Source organism: Chinchilla lanigera, unplaced genomic scaffold (genome assembly GCF_000276665.1).
Source record: "Chinchilla lanigera isolate Chin_1 unplaced genomic scaffold, ChiLan1.0 scaffold00403, whole genome shotgun sequence".
Lineage (NCBI taxonomy): Eukaryota > Metazoa > Chordata > Mammalia > Rodentia > Chinchillidae > Chinchilla > Chinchilla lanigera.
In genome coordinates, this window is record NW_004955804.1 from 17,874 (window position 1) to 18,776 (window position 903).

The window sequence follows — 903 nt, forward strand, 5'->3', positions numbered from 1 at the left end:
GTTCTAATATGATGGAAGACACAGAAGAAATGGACAGATTTCTAGATACACATAAATTACCAAAGCTGAATCAAGAAGTTTAAAAATTCTAAATAGATCCAGGCATGGTGGCAGAAGCCTGTAATCCTAGCACTTGGGAGGCTGAGGCAGGAGGACTGCCATAAGTTCAAGGCCAGCCTGAACTACATAGTGAGATTCTATCTCAAACACAAACAAACAAATAAAAAACCCAAATTCTAAATAAATCAATATCAGTCAATGAAATTGAAGATGTAATTAAAAACCTACTAATACCTGAGTTCAATTCCCAGTACCAAAAATAAAGAAACAAACAAAAAATCTACCAACAAAGAAAAGCCCAGGCCCTGATAGATTCACTGTTGAATTCTACAAGACATTTAGAGAAAACCTAATGCTTCTACTTCTCAAACTCTTTAATACACTTGAAAGTGAAGCAATACTTCCAAATTCATTCCTAGAATCAAACACAACCCTGATACCCAAACCAGAGAAGGATCCAACCAAAAAAGAGAACTAGAAGCTAATCTCCTTAATAAACATAGATGGAAAAATCCTCAATAAAATACTGACCAGCAAACCATCAAAAGATTATACATCATGATCAAGGAGGACTCATCCCAGAGATGCAGGGATGGTTCAACATACACAAATCAATAAATGTAATACACCATATTAACAGAGCCAGGGACAAAAACCATACAATCATCTCAGTAAAAGCATTTGAAGGGGCTGGGGATTTAGCTCAGCGGCACAGCACCTGCCTGGCAAGCTCAAGGTTGTGAGTTCGATGCCTGATACCAGAAAATAAATAAATAAATAAATAAAAGCATTTGACAAAGTCCAACATCCATTCATGATTTTAAAAGAACCCTACAGCCAGGG